At 42.9% G+C, this 19790-nt stretch overlaps 1 protein-coding gene and 1 long non-coding RNA gene across 10 annotated transcripts in view; one reads left to right on the top strand and one right to left on the bottom strand.

Annotated features, from left to right (window-relative positions):
• LOC139049454 (tachykinin-like peptides receptor 99D) overlaps window positions 1-19790 on the top strand; it is an 880050-nt gene that overhangs the window by 572754 nt on the left and 287506 nt on the right. The gene's annotated exons all lie outside the window — the stretch shown is intronic.
• LOC139049450 (uncharacterized) lies at window positions 2164-15221 on the bottom strand. Its single transcript, XR_011508282.1, has 4 exons — window positions 14923-15221; window positions 12251-12304; window positions 10998-11188; window positions 2164-9026 (listed from the first exon to the last, which is right to left on the bottom strand). It is a non-coding gene; the product is annotated as an uncharacterized lncRNA (long non-coding RNA).

Raw genomic sequence — 19790 nt, 5'->3', positions numbered from 1 at the left:
CACTTTCATCGTTTTAAAGTCAAGCTAGCTCGGTTTTATATCACGCGCTTGTTGCTATATCCTTGAGCATTCCCCACTTCTTGTGGTTACTGGTTATGCTATTGCATACCAATCGAGCGTTCAACCGCTTAACGTTATTTTAAACCATGGCTTATGCTTTCAACGGCGACCTTGCGCGTTCAGGGAGACCTGAGAAACATATACCGGTTGTTCAAAATTAAGCTTTATAATTTTCTTAAAATTAGGCATTGGAAGGCACGCGAAGACCACCTGTGCAGATAAGCTATGTGGCCAGGGGGACACAAAGTGAGGTGATAATTATCGCTGTCAGCAGCCCAATTAACTAAAATTAAATAATTAACTTTTTGTTGACTGCGGTAGGTGGGTATGCTTGCATTGAAAAGTTGGAGGCAGTCGTGTTTCTACACAGTATCATTGTCGTTCGCGTGATTACGCATGCAAGAGAGTGGGTATTGGCGCAAAGCTCCTCCCTGATGTGACGCGGCTGTTGCGTGTGGCGTTTAGTCTGACAACAGGGCGGAGGCGTAGGCAAAGATAACTATTCCCCTTGCCCTCTCGGCTGGCGAAATCACGATACGACAGCGCGGTGTGCCGTGCAGTTGTTGCTCTTGATTTCAACAAAACTTGCAATACTTGGAAATCAGCAGTCACTTTATTTGCGTAGCCCGTGCAACACACTAAGAAAAAAAAGAGTATCCCTTACTCTTTTCGAAGAGTCTGGACTCGTCACGTATACGACTCACTTTGTGGGAGACACCCGAACTCTCTTTTGGCAGAGAGTCCCGAGACTATCTGTGCTCAATACAAGGTGTTCGCGTGACTCTGCACACAATAGTCATGCATACTCTGTTGTAATAGTCGCCTATACCCTCTCAAAAGGGTTACAAGACTAGTGCTGAGGGAGTCCGTTAACAATTCTAAATGAGTCGAACGACTCAAGATAAAGTGTCACGTGAACACTGCAAAAATGATTCAGGTAACTATTCTAGATGAGTCTGATGACTCCACCATGTGTGTCAAGTTACCCTTAGTGCGTGGTGCCGGCCTCTTGCAAATGCTAGCGGCAAATGCGGCCTCTTGCAAGTCGTTTCACTCTTGGATGGCAGTGTCGAGCCGCTTTTCAAAATGTGTCAACAACTCTTGCTGTAAGTACACACGACTACGGCTAGTTCTCAAGAAGACTACTATGAAAAGACAACATAGGATAACAAAGAATCCACAGTAAACTTGACAAAAAGCACATGGCAGGTTAGCAAGAAAAAGTTAATATTTCATCAATCTTTGTTACTGTCTTCTGGAAAGATCAAATGTTTAAGTCAGCACAGAATCACTATGAAAGCAAGACAGTTCTCTTTACCATTAAACTGGAATCAATAGCCAACTAAGCAAAACAGTCTTAAATAAATATCCAATATGTAGCCTGCAGCTGCATATGCATGACACTGCAATGCCACTCAGAACCATAATTCAGAAAAATGGATATTCCTCCATTTTTCGTGTGTTTGTGATACGTATTCTTCTTGTACACTTCTGATTATTTTTTACTAGCACAATAATCTTATTCCTTTTGTATTATTATCTTTTGTGGTTATTGTTTATTAGTTCCCAATTTTTGTTTTCAGCTTACTACTCACTTATTACATCTGTATGCGTTACTGCACCACCACCCCCTATGTAATACCCTCCTGCGAGAGGGCCTTTAGGGGTATTCTGAATAAATAAAAAAAAATAAAAATGAGACCCCAAAATATTATGTAACTCATGTAGAAGGTTAATTCACCACTGCACAAGTCTCTTATAATATGTCAAAATATTCATAAGTTCAACCTATTTCCCTGTTCTAAAAGACTTAACTTACGACTTAACGTTCTAAGCAAGTAAGCTACACATAACAAATAAGAGAGGCTGCACTTGTGTACAAAGGAGACCCATATAATGAAGTGCAATAAAAACAATATTCCAACTTAGATTACATTATCTATGCATTATGCTATGCTTGCTGAAAACAACTGGTTGGCAATTGATAATCCAGTCTAATAGTAAAAACAGCTGTCTTACCTTATGGTACTCTTGTTGGCACTTTTTCCCACACAATTTGTGCATGTTAGCGTGATGAAACTTGATCTGAAAAACACCACAATAAAAAGTTGTGCATCAATTTTATTCTGTCATACAACATGCAACAGTGTATAAAAAACTCATAACTGACAAAATTACAAAAATAAATACAGCAACACTCACACTGATCATTTATTTATGTTGAGAAGCATACTTTTGCAAGACTAAGTAAAATAGGTGACACAGACAATTTCACAGGTAGAAATAACCGCTAATACAAAACTTTCCATAATGCAAACATGTTGACAAAATAAGTAGCACAGGCAGCTGTATTTTGTTACGGCAAAGATAGCGCATGAATGATGAGTACAAGAGAGGAAGCAGAACACATAAACAAACTATACCCAGCTGCATGCACGCAGCTGTAACAATACACATAGTGCACAAAGATCCAAAAGAAACAAAGAGGAAGATGTGAGGAAGGCTTCTTTTACTCATCACAAGTCATCCTGTAAGAGCACATTATGCACTGGCTGTAATCTATCCTCAGGACATACATGAATAAGTTACTTTAGGTGCCACATTTATAAATCACTCATACAATGTTCTTGTGATTTTCCTTATTCCAATCTTTAGCTTAGCAAGCATGACTGAGTTACGTAAAGCCTCCCTACGGCTTGGCACATATACACAAAGAAGTGTTTCTATAAACACTGGAGGTCACGGACGGATGACGGACACATACCTCTTTTAATTCTTTTGTCTTTGTCATTATGATTACCTACCACAGTAGTCTTTTGTAGAGTGAAACACATCCAAATAACACACTGTGGGCAACCAAGTGTGAATACCTGTTCTCGATTTCTACCTTTCTCTGGTGTCCCGCTAAGGTAACAATGGCGCAAAGGATTGTCTTCCCAATGTATGCATTCCCATACAACAGGAGCAGATGATAAACCACATTAATGGTGCGTGAAATAAAGCATCTGTGCTTGACTTCCCACTGCCGCTCCAATCTGGAGTGATCTTTTTTTTTGCTTTGTATACACTAGTACAGGTGCTACGTAGTCCCCTTGGAACCCAAAGCAATTCTCACACCACAGCAGGATGTCAATTTTTTTAAATTCTAAGCAGAACTCTCGTTATGGGGGACAATTGCGAACTTATATTTTTGCTTTGTATCTTAATTATGTTGTTGACCTTTAAATTTAGCCACTTTACTACTTTTCTGCAGACAGGCCATTGCACCAATGCTAGGTTTTGAAAACACCAGAGCAGGGTAGAAAGCAAGAAGAGATATTTATAATTTGGGTGCCCTCTCTGCATTACATGGATATGTTTCAATGAACGATAAGACTACTTGGTAGATAAACATATAAAAGATAAGAGAATTAAGCTCAAAGCCTACCAAATTAGTAACTGGGAATTTCATATGCAAATTAAATTTCCTGATTCCCAGTGATGAAACAGTTTTGAGAATATGTGCGAAGGCAACCAAGTGACTCATTCTCACAAAGAAAACAAAATAAAAACAAGCAAGATTACAAGAACTTCGAACTTGCAACCTAAAGTAAGACACCTGACATGACTGATTTATGTATTTACTGAGCATAAATTACAGCTAGCGCATAATCTGCTTGAACAAGATGACAAACAATGAGTTACTGTTGCTTTCTCTCTGGGGCATTTGGCTCTTCTGAACACATGCACATTGTATGGCACAGCTGCGTGGATGTAGCTGGGCATAGTTATGAGTCAGCATCACTCTGTTATTATGGTCCTTCACTATTATCGTTATAATTTATATTTGGCAAGCAGCCTAACTATCGGGTTGATCAGCTGTATTTTAAACAAAACATACTGACAGATTTCCGTTTCTAGCTAACATAAGGAGGCGGGTACATCCTTTCAGATTTCGAGAAACAGCTGTGCAACAGAAAGTCCATGATGACCAGTACCTTTATTATTAAGTGCCATGTACTAGATCTTTCTGCAATGAATACCTCTATTACCAAAAATTGTAGTCTGAAAAACTAATTGGAAAATATTTACAAAAGTGACAGATACTAGAACTGAATTACAATTGCAAATGTTTTCGTAAACAAGATCACAATAATTGAAGTTTTATTAATTTCAGCAAAATGGCTGACATCCTATTATTGAGGCTAGTCAGTGCTGAAGGTATTGTTAGTTTGTAGGAGTCCTCAGACTGACAGCTCTGAAATATTTATCGCCATACTTGGTGGAACATGCTTTGCTGTTGCAGATATTACTTAGCCACAAAACATTTTGTAAGCTTTATGGGACAATTCTGTGTGGAAGATAAACCTATCTGATCATGTCTTTTTGGGTTGTGTATCTCGGAACTGGTGCTAGTCTGAGTTCTTACAAACTAGACGTTATTGAGGACGGTAATTATAATGCCTGCCACTGCTATAAATTTCTGTTAGCGAAAATTGTCGCATTGTCATGAAGCAGTTATGTTCAATTTTTAGCGGCAGTCACTGCTGAAACACTCAGTACAAAGCACAAAACAAAGATATGGAGTCAAAATGTAAATGTCGAACAAAGTTTTAGTCAGTTCTTAATTTCACAGAACTGTCTTTTTTTCTGTTAGTTTGCCAATACCAATTGCACATACACAAACATTTGAGTATTGCACTACTGGTAAATGCAGGAAATTTCAGTGTTTAACAGAAGCCCTTGGAAAGACAGCCCAGAGTCGCTTCAACAAAAAGACTTGCGTTCAATTTGCGTTTCTATGTTGTAGGTCACTATAGCAAGGGGCATGTTTTGCTGATTGAATATTACTCGAAACAGTCTTATTATTCGTGCTAGAGGCTTGAAAAGAGAGCAAATTGTAGAGTTCTTCATGCAGATGTCATATATGTCATTAGTATTTCTTTAGCTGCTTCTTGAGTTATGTCCTACACAATGGGAAAATACACTGACCTTTGCGGGCACTTTCTTTTGTAAATTTTCACAAAAAGCAGTGTGCTGTAGCTACCTCAGCTCTTTGTAGACTGCAAAGTGCCGATATCTATTCAAAGAGCATGTAAAGTTACTAGAAGTATGCAAAATTAGTAGGCAGGCAGAGAGGCCTGCCTACTAATCTTGCATACTTCTCATGCTATTGTGAAAAAAAACTATTGAATATACTTCAAAAACATTTTCTCACAATAGCATGAGAATAACCTTATGCACTTATAGTTGTCCTATACTTCGAAATTTGGCATACGTACTCTTCAAGATATGCAGAATGCTGATATCTAATTGAAATTGCAATCTGTAAAATTATTTAATGTGGCCTAATATATTTTTGCATAGTTCCAGTAATTGTACAAGCCGTTTGGATAGGTATCACCACTTTGCAGTATACGAGTAGCTAAATAAGATACAGCATGAAGCTATTTGTGAAAATTTTACACACAGGAAAGTGCCCACAAAAATATTTTGCCACTGTGTAGGACATAACTGAAAAACAGCAGCTACACAAAAATAAATGACAATTCAAATCTAATAAAACACTTTATGAATGACAGTATATTCAAATCTCTAGTACAAATATATAAAAGAGTTGTTTCGAAGAGTTAATAAGGGGGTGTCAGTGTATTCTACCAAAGTGTTAGAAAATGCCTTCAGGCATACCATGGGGAGCTTTATAAATAGCACACGCACGCATCTGCCTAAAAAGCCCCATGCCCTGCTTGAATTCATTAGTCATTTTTGCATTCTGTTGTATGTCACCATTTGCATCCCTTAACATAGAGTGCACGAAACCAAAAACAGCCTATTACCCTATTTACTCGCATAATGACTGCGCTCGCGTAATGATCGCACTCCTAAATTTTGTCGTCAAAATTTGATTTTTTTTATTTCCCATGTAACGATTTCACTCCGAACTTGCCGCAGCGATGTGTCATGTGCCAAATCTAGCTAATAATGATCGCGCTTACCATCTGTCGACTGCTATGTGAACGACTCTTCAAGACAAACCAAGCAGACTGCATGCAAAAAACTTTCTTAAGCAGATGCCCCATTTCATTCCTTTCATCACTTTCTGCACTTCTACGACAAAAAAAAGCTACAACCAAACTTCCCTTTATTATGTGTAGGCTTTATAATGGTTGTGGTCAACAAAAACAACAAAAAAAGGCGTCTTTCGATTCTTCTCATCTGCACTTGTGGGCACGCAACAAATCGCGAGCGGCAATGATAGCAGCCACGTTTACACTGATACGTTAGAAGTGTACCCTATTCATTCGCCGACGTTTGTAACGCAGCTAAGATATTCGCCCACCCTTAGCGGAAACGTGCCACATTAGGATAGTGCTGAAGACAAATGCCGCAGTTTCCGCAGCATGCCCACCATGTGTTCCTATGTCACTGGCAGAGCTAAGCGTGCCCACCTCTGTCCCCTCAAAGTGGGCATGGCTATGTTATTGCCGCAAACTTGCCGATGTTATTCATTACTAATATGGAAGAAACTGTTTGAATGCACTGTAATGTACTTACGAGAAGAAAAACGCATTCAGCGCGTTCGGCTTGCTCTGCCGGCCACCATTTTTTTTCGTGTCCTGCACTACATACAGCAGCAGCCGCCTATTTGTTGACCTGTTGTCATTGTCATAATATATGGTACGCGGGAGTGAAAACATAAACATACGAAGACAGTGCGCCGTGCGGGGGCGAAGAGGACAGTGAATCTTGGCAAATACCCGCAAGATGGTCATCATCATCATCGACGCCTACTTGGGAGCGTCGGCAGTGGCGCCTCAATAAGCGTGGCGCGAGAGAGTGTGGCCCGAGGCCCGTGGCGTGAGCAGTGCGCGAGGTTCGGCGGTCGACGGAAAACAGCTTCCTCGCTGGGCGTCTGGCCCATAGGAGCTATCGCCGACCGCGCCAATACGCCACACCCGAAACAACACTGTCGCCCGCTGGGAGGTTCCCTCGCCCCGCTCTTCCGCTGGGCACTGGTCCAGGAGGGCTGGCGGTCCGGAACCGGGGCGCTCGAGCGTTCGGTTGAGCGGCCACAGGGCTACCCCGCCAGCTGTGGACGCGACCCGGTGACTGCGGCCGGCTACCTGAGCGCCGCGAGGCGGTCCGACCCGGCAGTCCAACCCGGCTGTCCGACCCAGCCGTCCTACACGGCTGTCCGACCCCGCTGGTCACGGTTGTCCGACCCGCCGGCCGACACTGTTGTCCGACCCCGCTGGCCGGTACCAGTTCAACGAGGTCTCAGACACGGCGACACACGCTTACGCCGGAACTGTAGGCCAAACATATTCCACCGTTCCATAGATACAGTGCATGTCGCCTATGAGGCATTTTGGGACATTGTCACGTGTGTGTGCCGTTATCTGTGTTGTGTATGTCAATACATGTCTGATGTGTGTTTTTGCTTTGGCGTGCTGCTTCTCCCTTTTTCTGGAGTGATCCGGCCCCAATAACATCACAGTCATCCCGTAGTAAATGCCAGATAATATATTTTTTTCTTTTTGCGGGAAATTTAACCAGCGTAATGAGCGCACCCCTGAATTTGAGTCAATTTTTTTTACAAAAAAGTGCGATCATTATGCGAGTAAATAGGGTAACACACTGAATTTTTAGCCTGTAAAGGGGTTGTATACAAATGGGGGCAGCCAACTCTAGTGTGACAATAAACAAATATTTGTTCTCACAATATTGAAACCAGTCATAAAATATAGCCTCACAAATTTCGAAATGAAGAACCACAGAACCTTGCTGATTGTCTAATTGGTGTCCTAAAAAGATCTTTTGATGTTTATAATTCCTAGTTTAATTCACTTTCTCTAGTAAATGGGCTCTGACTTAGACTACTCAGTGTAGGAGACTAACCCAGACCTGGAAGCCAATATTTAAATCTGAAATAAAGACATTCATCCCACGAACACGTCACTGCTATGTCATCAGAAGCGTGCATCCATGGACATATAGTCTGTAAAATAATTTTTACATGATCTGTACTGTTACTCTTGTACTAATAAATTAGGAAATGCACTTGCTATTTAAAGCACTGCTGTAAACCTTTGTGTTTAAGAAATGCAATACTCAAAAGTGTAACACAACCAATGTGTGCATGAAACCTACGATGCCTTTGACATTCGTCAGTGTGGCAAATAGGCACTGAGAAATGCCAAGGGCATCATAGCTTTCTTGTTTGAAACCTTGTATGTGAGTACATTACTGGTATCTTTGCAGTGAAAGGAAGTCGCATTATTATCAGACTTATGAGGGGAACTCATGTTTCTCTAGTTTAATATTTTCTTTTTTGTGCTCCTATATTCTTAACTTTTCCAAGAATAATGGGTGTTTGAAATAAGTACTCTATATTGCTCTTAAATTTTTCCTGCACAAGAGCCCATGTTAGGTTACATTTCTTGAACACTTTGCAGTGCTGTAGATTATCAAAAGAAAGAAAAAAAATGCTGTAAGTTTGCATTTTAGCCTTCTATATAACAAGTATGAACCTATCAATTACATACACAAGTACGAAACAACTACGAAAAAATGGGCATAAAGACATACATTATAATACCAGGAATCGATGGTGAGAATTCTAATAGAAAGGAACCATTAAAAACTAGGCACTAAAGACACATATTAATTATAATAACACAAGTATTTGCTAAGAATTTGAAGAGACAAATAGAATGTCTCTTCAAATCACTCCACCCCAACATTCATCCATGGTTCGATGAGTGACCACAGTTGGTGATGCTGTTTGGATAAGTTGCAGCTGAGGTGCAGCTGTGAAATAGGTGGAACATGTAGAGGGGTCACCAAAGGTTGCATGCTGGTTGCACAGCAGGTTGCCTTGATCTCCAGACTCACTCGACACTCATGCGTTGAGCTTGGTTATACGCCGTTTGCAAAAAGGCCTGGCCCGAGTGTGTGGTACGGCTTTGGTAAAATTTCGAGGCAACCTGAAAAACATAGATCGATATCTATAAGCACCACAATATTCTTCACCATAGGGCAAACCTGAAGTTTACCATCGGCACATAGCAGATAATGAAAACAGACACAAGCCACCAGACTTCAGGTATAAAAATGTGCAAAAGTGTAAATGAGTGTGAAGAGCTGCTTATAGGATGGAATGTTTCATTTTGTCTTTTGTAGATCAATAATAGTATCTTAAAATAAAGTCAAGTTTACTTCGCGCTCCCTAAAAAAACTTAAAATTATGGGGTTTTACTTGCTAAAACCACTTTCTGATCATGAGGCACGCCGTAGTGGAGGACTCTGGAAAGTTCGACCGCCTGGGGTTCTTTAATGTGCACCTAAATCTAAGTACACGGGTGTTTTCGCATTTCAACCCTATCGAAATGCGGCCGCCGTGGCCGGGGTTCAATCAATCAATCAATCAATCAATTTTATTTACCAGAAACAAAAGGAACTGGAGGGACACCTGGGCAAAAAGCTGTCGCAGCAGCTTGACGGAGGCCCAGGGTCCCTTACATGGCAGTAGCACTCACATGATATATACACTGAAATCTTTATACACAACAAACATTACAATTTCGTACGTATGCATGAAGATGACATTTTACACTTGAATGCAAATGTACTAAAGTGCCACTATAAAGAAAGAAAGTAGTCACGCAAACCATTTTTATTTAGCGTAGCTGTGTGCTTATATTTGTTTAGTACAGTCGGTATATTATGTGTTAAGGACTGTAGGCTGTAATTGTTTCGGAACCATGGTACCTTCCACACCTCGGGGTTTGTGTAGTATGTTTCGTGTGAGTGCAGAGTTCTAGCTGAGCAAGGGATGCAAAATAATTCTTAACATATTCAGATGAGAAGTAAATCGTTTCTAGTAATCTGTGTTCGTATAATTTATCAACGCGGTTTAGTCGGTATTTGAGAAATATATTATCTGTTGGTGAAAGCCGATTAACGTTATCTATATACCGAACGATTTTCTTTTCAAGTATTACCAGCTTGTGCAAGTTAGATTTAGATGTTGTAGCTCGATCACGCGACCTCGTGCTCAGCAGCCCAACACCATAGCCACTGAGCAACCACGGAGGGCATGGCCCTCCCTATTTGTGTAAGTAGGCTATTCCATGCGAGCTGTACCAACCTGGCACACGACCACTTGAAAATTTTTTTTGAAAAACTGGAGGCCCTTCAATATAGCGCAAATGTTAATTTCAAGAAATACTTAACTTAAAAAAAAGTTTTTTTACTGGCGCAAGCACTAAGTGAGATTTTGTGTAATGCACCAATCTATGCATCATAAAAGGCATAGCAGAAAAATTGGTTCCTCCATTAAGGGGGCCAAATTTTTCAGGACAATAAAGAGAGGCCTTACACCAAAAATTGAACTGCTTATTAGCCACTGCTTAGTTTATTATGGGTCATTAAAAATGGACAAAATGGCCTATTAACTTTATTTTCATGAATCTGGCTTACAGCAAAAGCTGCAAATTTATGTAATCCACATATTTAGGAGTTGTGCTGCATGCAAAAACTGGTTTCAGGAACATAAATTATGCAGCAGTGCACAGAGATGAGGATGAACTAGCAAAAAAAGTCAGTTTTGGTGTGTTTATCGGCATACTTACTATTGAGGCAGTCCTAGTAAATTTATGCCCACTACCATGTATGAGTGTACACTGTATTGTTTTTAGATTGCTAAAGCTTTATCAGAGCAGTTTTTTGTTAAGCAAGAAAAAAAATTGTACAAGTGGCCTCCTACTGGTTTCAAAATTTGCAGCGCATTTCGTGTAATCCACATAGCCTTTTGGCAGCTAAGCCAAACTGCGTGGACTTGAGCATCCCTGCACAGATAGCAGGGAGTCTAAACTGCTTTGAAGTTAACTCTTTCATTGCTGAGTGGCTACAAGCCACTTCACTCAAAAAGTTGCCACTTAATCACATGTATTTACCTTAATCTTTCTGCCGGCTTCCAGCCTGCTTGGCATCATCACGAAGGCTGCCAACTCCCTAGTGGACGTAGTCAGGACACGGTGGTGGCAGGACGCAGTGGCAGGAGCCGCCAAAGGCTTCGAACTCTCTAGTGGACGTAGTCAGGACACAGTGGTGGTAGGATGCAGGGGCAGGAGCCACCAGAGTGTACCTGCAGCAAATTTGCACAAATGCTCTTAGTCCTACCATGTCACAATTTACAAGAAAAATTCAGCTGTCTGTGTAACATGGATACCAATACAAATAAATGTAAACAGTTAGGTCCTACAACACAACTAGAACATCGACAAAAAAGAAATGGTACTTATGCTTATGAAAATCCAAGCAATGAAAAAAAAAGAATGTGCATCCGATTCGTGCATGGAAGCTCAGTGGAAACCCGAGCTCATACCATCAAATGATCTGCTAGTCAACTGCAAGCCTCTTAAAATGTCATTGTATATTTTTTACACGCAATATGTTAAGCTGCATTAAAACAAGTTCAGCATCTCTAAATATAAGTGATCACGAAGCAATTCAATTAATGAATTCCAGTGGTCGATAATGCAACAAAGTGCATGCTCTGATGAAGCTGGCCAAACTGGGTAGTGACAAATAACAATGTGGTTCTCTACATCTTGTTTTTCTGGCTTCCGCTGTAGCATTAAAATACACAAGAAATTTCACATTCCTGACATTTAACCCTGCTAATTTTTATTCCATAATGCATAATACTGCAGCAAGAGCAATAATGCTGTCTTTTAATCATAAATAGTGATAGAACAAGAAATTTTACTGGAGCTAATGTTTTGACAAGAAAACTTATCTCCTTTTCTTTGTCGAAACATTGGCTCCAGCGATGCTCCTTGTTCTACAGCTCTTCATCATTTCAAGTCTCTGTCTTCCTGTGCACCTCTGTACTTTCAATGTTGTATCAATGAAATTGTAATAACGGAGAATTAGTAAACGTAGCTGATGAAGAACTTGGGCTTGTTGGTAGACAATGACAGAGTAACTGCGCAACATAGAAATACGGACAAAGGAGGCTTATGTGTGCCGTCTCCTCCAGCCATGTTTCTCCTTTGGACAATTACTCTATCTCGATGTAAAAGTATTACCCTTTGCACAATAATGCTGAAATGAATAAAGGCCAGGAAAGTGGACACAAAAATTACAACAAATAGCATCATATGCTAATGAGATATGCGAAAGTGCCTGCTACGATCTGTCTCACCCATAACGTGTTGGATAAGATGGCGTCTTCTGGATGTTGGCATTTCTTGAATACCTAAAATAAAGTACATTTCAAAATTACAAAAATACACAGAACAGCAGTAGCAGAGGAGATAACGCATTGTTTAGTAAAAGAAAGTAAATTAATCTCTGATGCAGTGCAGACGAAATTTCCTTTATTAAATTAGTAGAATAATACACCACACTTCATTTCATTCAATGCTGTGGGCGTTTCTTGGTACAAGAAAGAAAGGTATTTCTGCATGAAAACAGTAAAATAATCATAGCCTTCTACTTTTACAAATTATGCGACAGCGACTAAGCCAACTACAGCAGTATATACTTAAAATTGTTATATGCACATTACAATAGCCAAGACAGGATAAACTTGGGTTTATATGCAGATCACCAGGAGGTACCACTTTGAAATCAATTCATTTCTGCTTGCCAAATATCTGCGCTAACATAAGACTACTAATAAAAAGACCCTCTTTTTCATAAAACACCGGACTCAAAATAGAAAATCCAGTAGGAATACCACAACTTCTGTGCATAACACAGCCAGGTTTTGTGCGCCTAGTAGGATTTACTATATAAAGGTTGGAGCAAATTCATGCTTTTAAATATTTACCACCATGAAAATAAAGATTACATAAAAAATAATAACATTATAGATCGGCTTAGATTGTCAGCTAACGTGTTTTGTGTATTCTACTTACAGCCAAATGCACATAAATTTTTTTCTGTTTCAGCGGTTTTAAAGCGCTGTGTCTGTTCGCTTGTGCATGCAGCCGCTTTACCGCTCTTAAGATATCGGTAGTTCTGAACTTAGTGTCACACATTACTTCCCCCCTTTTCTTTGGCTTCTGGATTGGATTGGCGCGGCTCGCTACGTGCTTGCGCGCGCTTTTCCGAGCGCAGATTGGTGTGCGCCTGGTTGCTGCACTAGGCTGTTATGCGATCGCTTTTTCGAGCGCAGATTGATGTGAGCCTGGTTTGTGCACTAGGCTTTTGCACGATCGCCTGCTTTTTGCACTGGGCTTTCAAAAGGCGAAGTGAGCGTCGCTTACCATAGAATAAAGAACAACTTCCGCGCTTACTGCGGAAGTGCAGCGCCGCGGGCCTACCGTGTATGGAAGCGCGCAGCAATGCCGGGAAACATTCATACAAAAGCAAAGGGTCAGAAAAGTGCGCTTTATTTTCCATTACTATGTCACAGTGGGTAGCGCCGTGCGATCGCTTCAAATAAACGCAGAAACGAGTCCTTGCAGCGCATGTGCCCATTAATCGATGCCCACCATAGCCATATCAGGTGCGACTCGAGAAGCTGTGGAGTCACCCTGTAGCCGGCGGAGTCGAGGTAGCGCTTCACCTTCTGCCAGTAGCTTTCGATTTTCTGGGTGTGAGCGCCCGTGATTGGGTCTACAAAGTTCATGCTGTGGTTAACAGCCTCCCATTGCAAATTCAGTCTTGCTCCGTTAGCCCCCACCAAGTTCGGGATGCAGTTGTATGGGGCCCATTCATCACTGTGGATGGTGGTTCCCGGTTCAACGTTGGCTGCAATAATGGGGCCTAGCGTCGCCGCGTCTCGTCGGTCGACCTTGAATAGTCGGAGCTCCCCGGTGGTCACGCAGATCATGCCGAATACCCATGGTCCACGATCTGCAATGCCGCCGTAATTTTGGCGGCTCGGCGGAACGTTGTCGCCCGTCATCAGGCGGCCTCGATTGTATTTTCGCTTGCCGCGAAGGAGGCATTCATCAATTTGCACAATCCTCCCGGGGCCACCGAGTGGGGGTCGCGCCAGCAGCTCGTCCCGCACGACCTCACGAGCGTAGTTCCTCCAGTCGGCGATGACATGGTCCGACAGATTAAGCAAGTCGCCGGTCATCTCCTTCATGAGCCACGTGCCTATGTTTTTGCTCACGCAGTACATGAGCCAAATCACTTGCCGCCTGCAGTAAGCGACGCTCACTTCGCCTTCTGAAAGCCCAGTGCAAAAAGCAGGCGATCGTGCAAAAGCCTAGTGCAGAAACCAGGCTCACATCAATCTGCGCTCGAAAAAGCGATCGCATAACAGCCTAGTGCAGAAACCAGGCGCACACCAATCTGCGCTCGGAAAAGCGCGCGCAAGCACGTAGCGAGCCGCGCCAATCCAATCCAGAAGCCAAAGAAAAGGGGGGAAGTAATGTGTGACACTAAGTTCAGAACTACCTAAGATATCTGTGCTGCCACATCGCCTGACACTGCCATACAGCGTTGTAGCGCTTTTATTATTCGCGGTAATATACCTAAAGCGCTAGTAAATCTTCAGAATACACAAGCTGTCTTTTCGACTACCTGTCTTCGCCAGCGAAAGTCACACTGGTGCTAGTACTGTATCTACACTTCAAGTTACGCAGTACTTGATATTATACGGATTTTTCGATGCGACAGGCCACTCGTCACCGGAGTCGTTAAGAACGGTGTTTCTCCTGGCAGTACAGCTTTGCAATAATTTCAGATGCTCTCCTGAGGCTTCCGTCTGCCAGTAGTATTTTCGCATACATACGTGCACGCATGCCCAAGAAACGTCTGTGAACTGCCAAGAGAAACGTGGCGCAAAATGTAGCCATACCGGAAGGGCCGAGTCCGCGCCGTTTGTAAACTCGGAACAAAAGATGATATGCTTACCTGAGAAGTTAAGAGAAATATGGCACAGGTCACAGGTCCCCGCTGGTAGTGGTTCGTATGCATCTGGTCGTCTCTGTCCGTTGCGATCTCCCATATCACAATGAAAGATGCAGTGCAAACCGAAAGACGAAATAGGCGATACGCTGCTGCTGGCGGCGGTCCCCTCGTCGCAATCACACAGCACGGACAGAAGCTCCCACCGTAACTTGCCGCAACGCTTGGTTGCAGTCGCCCCTAACGCAGCGATTTCAGAACCACTCAACGACAACGCACTCGCGCGTGATACAGCGCAACTTTAAAATGGCGTCATGCTATTGACGGCTTCGGCTTTGGATCATTTTGTATCTGCACAACTGAGCGAAACAGTTGCGCTAGTTTCGGTTTTGTTTCCTCGCGTTGAAATGAAAACTGTTTTGCTCACTGATAATTTTACGTCACTTAAGTAATGTTCACGAATGAAACAGCCATGAATTTAACACGCGTGTTGAAATGCCCGCTACGTTCACTTGGCAGAAGCAAAATTTGCCCGTCCGAGCGTGGTTACGTTTGAAATATCTATCGGGGGGCTGTCGGAGCATGCTCGAAGTGTGAAGACGCGGCGTAATTGTCCTTAATTTGCTCAGCTATAACGGTGCGGCTGCCCTTTATTTCTGTCGAGTGCAGTTTGCTCTGATGTGAGGTAGAACTACAAAGCCGCCCATGTTACTGAATGATCTAGTGCACCTGAAGCTGCCAGAACTCCGGTATTTCCTCCACAAGTTCTTGCGACTGTGTGCCGTTGTCACCAAATGCGAGCGTAGTCATTTGGCGGAGATTTAGCAACACATTTTCTAGAACTATCGTTCACCGCTCTCTCATGACATGGAGAAGCAGCGTGGTTGGTCCTTAGTGAAAATTTCTATTTATTGCGAATTTTGCGATAGCAATTATATGGACACAACCGTCGAAATATATCTGTCGGTGTAGCTTTCGTATAAAGTCAAGTGCGATAAGATCTTATCCCGTGCCGTTGGCTGTGCGCGTTAAAGAAAGTGTTTGAGGCTGAGCCGGGCTCGATGGGCGCCCCAAGTATCTATAGGAGGTCACGTGATGAAACGCGCGCACGCCGGGAGAGGGATGCGCTAGTTTAGCGCGCTTCTCCTCCTCTAGCCGTTGCTCTAGCCCGGTCTTGCGCCACCCTCGCTCTCTTTTGGTGATAATTTCCGATGAACGCAAAGCTGGGGGGAGGGGGGGGGGGGCGCTCAGATAACGCAATTTTGCGGAGACGCTTTGACGGAAGAGGCAGCAGAAACGTTCGGTCGCGCCCTTCGTCACGCCAACGCTGTGACAGCGAGTGTTCGCCGTCATTGAGTGAGATCTGTTGTTTGCACCTACGCGCGTGAGCCAGTGCTTCCTAATTTAAGGAGTAAGCGAATGTTTACTGCAGTTTATTCAGCCGATGAAACAACGAACCTTGTTTCGAGCAATGGTTCGTGCAGTGGTTCATGCAGCATTGGGGCGAAACTGCTGTATTTTTGTTTTTATATTTCTAGGGGGTTCCAAAGCAGTGTTGCGTACGCTAATATTTGTTTCTGGCCGCGGAACGCAACGCACTGCGGTAGCCCAGTGGCTTTGGTGTTGCGCTGCTGAGCTCGAGGTGACGGGTCTAATCACAACCGCGGCAGTCACATTCCAACGGGGGCAGAATGCGAAAACGCGCGTAACCGTGCATTCCGTACACGTTAAATAACCCGAGCTGCTGAAAATAAATCTGCAGCTTTCCATTACCGTGCGCCTAATAACAAGACATTGATTTTGGAACTTAAATCTTCAAAATTTAGTTTAAGTCGCGGAATTACATTTACAATCGACACTGTTGACTGCACCTACTGAACTTATCTCTTTGCTGTGCTCTCTTTAGTAGCCAATACTTTTTTTTAGATTTACTTATGGTCAGAATCCAGTGTGACAAATCCAAGTTTTCCTTATCATGGGAATCCAGCTATCGCTTAAGCGTGTGAGGTATCAACAAACATGGTCAAGGAAAATCAATATATAGAGTTCGAAGTAATTGCAGAACATGACAAGGATGAAAGAATGATACACGGCATTACAACCAGGACAGGAACCCGAGGGCCTGCCTGAAACAGAAGAGTTTTTCTGGTATTTCTTCTCCTGCATTAAAATCTTTCTCTCGCCAGACTCATCTCGAATATCAGTGCAATGGCGATCTTCCATGACTCTTAGCGTGCTATTGAGAGTCAAACGACCCATGCGGGAATGTTGACTCTTCTTTCTGACTCTACTCGCGCAAAAGTGGGTCTTCAGAAGAAAAAAGAGAGTCAAGTTGCCGTGACTCACTTTTTACTCTCTTTTTTCTTAGAGTGAAGGACCATGCCCGCTCGTCTAACACCATTACACACACGCACTGCCCTCTAGCTTCTTTGCTCGCGCCATTATCTCGGCATGGCAGCTGCCGCCATCGTTGCAGGCTGCGTGGTCGCGTGCTATGACAGCGGTTCCGGGTCCTCCGGTTTTTTATTTCGCCAGCCGAGAGGGGAAGTGGGACAGTTATCATCTTTGCCAATGATTCCGCCCCGTTGTCAGACTAAACGCCGCACGCAACAGCCGCGTCACATCAGGGCGGAGCTTTGCGCCGATCCTAAGGCTCTTGCATGCGTAATCATGCGAACGACAATTAAAATTTACAGTAGGATATGTCGGAGCACAGACACGCTGGAAGAATTCTTCCAACTGATACTGTGTAGAAACACGAATGCCTCTAACTTTTCTATACAAACATACCCACCCACTGCAGTCAACAAAACGTCCATTATTGAATGTTGTTTAATTGGGCTGCTGACAGCGATAAGTATCATCTCACTTTGTGTCCCCCGGGACACATAACTTATTTGTACCGGTGGTCTTCGCGTGCCTCCAGTGCCTAATTTTAAGATAACCATAAAGTTTAATTTTGAATATCCCGCATGCTATAAGAACACTCTTTGGCATTATGCGCGGTAGTGTCGTTATGGTGGTGGTGTGGCATGAATCTGAGCGCTGAAATTTGACATGTGTATACTGCAATATTTTAGTTGCCTAGAGAAGTCTTAGACACCGATGGCCGTCACCTTGTAGCGGCAGTTTTCTCCGTAGGATCTAACCGAAAGTGCTCAATGCCTCTCTTTCAGACTTCGCTACATTTGAGTGGATGAAAACACAAAAACATATTTTTAGGTATTGTTATTATCTTACGTGTTATTATTTTTTCAGACCTTTTATTGTGCAATGTAAATAAATGGGGTAACGGAGGTATATCCTGCATCAATCGCTTCAGAGCAACCCATTTATAACAGATCATGATGACTGCCCTATGCTTACGGACTGTTTCAATGCCGCCCAACAAATGCGCATTTCTGTTTTAAAAGTGGGAATTGCACAATTCTATGGTATGAAAGACTTTAGGGAAGGAGAATACCTCAAAGCTCCACACCACCCGATCTGCGGAGGTTGTAGCGCAAGCTGATGTTTTGACCGGACATTATAGCAGCAGACAAGTGATCTTCACCCGCGGAGGTACAACGAACTTGTGATTGGACTGCCCATGAATTTTCACGAGTCTACGTCATACCGACTTTTATACGTTGTCGTCGCGACGCGGTTTTGACTTCACAACCAACAGGATTACGCGGGAAAAGAATCGTTACGAGTTGCGATGCCTGTCAAAACAAACCATCCGCTCATTCTGAAATAAACGTCAAAACGTAATGACCTTCAAGGGTCTAAGCAGAAGCTTGACGCCGAAACATATTTGGTAGTCGCTTCTACAGCAGCAGCCGGAGATTGACAGAGTAAGATATCAATAATTTCTTGCTCTCTTTCTCTCTTCAAAATCAAAATTCAACATAGCCTTTTTTGTTTACGTTGCATAAAAAGCAAAGACTGTCTTTTGAAAATCGAGCTTTGAGGCTTCTGCTCACGTATTCTGAACATACGTAAGCACTGTTTACGATTACGTTTTGCTGATAATTAAACCAATCATGCTAGCCCCTATGGCGTGCACTTGAAGATGCTCTCTTAACTCTGAGGATGCCCAGAGTTAATGTATACCCAGCACTTAGGCAACTAGTTTACTACCAGAGTTAGGTCGTGACAGCATTCGTTACGTCATTCTGCTAATGCTGAAAAAACGAAAACAGATAAACTGAAAATTCTAGCTCTTCATTACTGTTTTCGAAAGTTCAATCAACCTTCTAGTGGCCTTTGGAGATATCTTGTAAGAAGAGAGAAAAAAAGAATATGTGAGAGGAGAAAGAAATGAGACAAACAAAAAGAAGGCAACAAATAAAAGCTTGCTTCCCGTGTCGCTCCAGTTGCACGGCTGGCCTACCATGTACTCTCCGAAGACAGCTGAAGAGAACGGTGGCCCTTTTTTTACGAGCTCTGTCGTGCAAACAGAGGGGACGCTTCTAGGGACCTCTGTCCCCAGCGACCGTGGAGTCCAGGCTCCGCAGGTGAGCGCTTCCTTTACGGTCCCATTACTGGCTCAGGCGTGTAAGGCAGTTCGGCGGAACACTGCCCGGGACAGACGCCCCACCGTGCGTGGCGCTACGAAAGCGCCATGGCTTCCAAGGAAGTGGCTAGTGCGATTTTCTACATGTTTTTCCCCTTTCTTTTCTTACTTGTGCTTCAGCCCTTCGAAAAGTGCCACAACTCTAACTTCGCTGCTGTCTGCTTCCTTTTATTTCTGCACTTCTTCAACACGAAGACCTAAGTTGATTGAGTCTGTTTCACAAAGTAAGACTTTTGTCGGCCGTGCAGTCATCGAGAGATGCCGTTTGGAGAACTGTTGCGACCGCCAGAGCAACGAAAAAGGGAAATAGATATAA

The sequence above is a fragment of the Dermacentor albipictus genome, chromosome 1 (assembly GCF_038994185.2).
Source record: "Dermacentor albipictus isolate Rhodes 1998 colony chromosome 1, USDA_Dalb.pri_finalv2, whole genome shotgun sequence".
NCBI classification, from domain to species: Eukaryota; Metazoa; Arthropoda; class Arachnida; order Ixodida; family Ixodidae; genus Dermacentor; species Dermacentor albipictus.
Note: the sequence above shows the minus strand (reverse complement) of the source record. Positions and strands in the feature narration are given on the sequence as shown.